Source organism: Cariama cristata, unplaced genomic scaffold (genome assembly GCF_000690535.1).
Source record: "Cariama cristata isolate BGI_N322 unplaced genomic scaffold, ASM69053v1 scaffold6382, whole genome shotgun sequence".
Lineage (NCBI taxonomy): Eukaryota > Metazoa > Chordata > Aves > Cariamiformes > Cariamidae > Cariama > Cariama cristata.
Window position 1 is genome coordinate 45279 of NW_009604335.1, and position 260 is coordinate 45538.

A 260-nucleotide genomic window follows, 5' to 3' on the forward strand; every position below is an offset into this window, starting at 1 on the left:
TACTCTAATCATCAGTAGTGAAATTTACCTTTCGTCCCTCTACATATATGAGTGATTATATAGACTTCATATAGTCTCGCTATCCGCAAAGTCCAATTAATGAATCCTTTGGTTTATACTCATCCATTTATTTCAGGTAATCGACTTCAGCAAACAGACGTACTCTTTGCTTGTTCATTGAAGGGTTTTTTAATGTGAAGAGAAACGGAAGCTTCTGATTAACCACACGTGACTGCTTAACTACATTAAAATCAATTGGA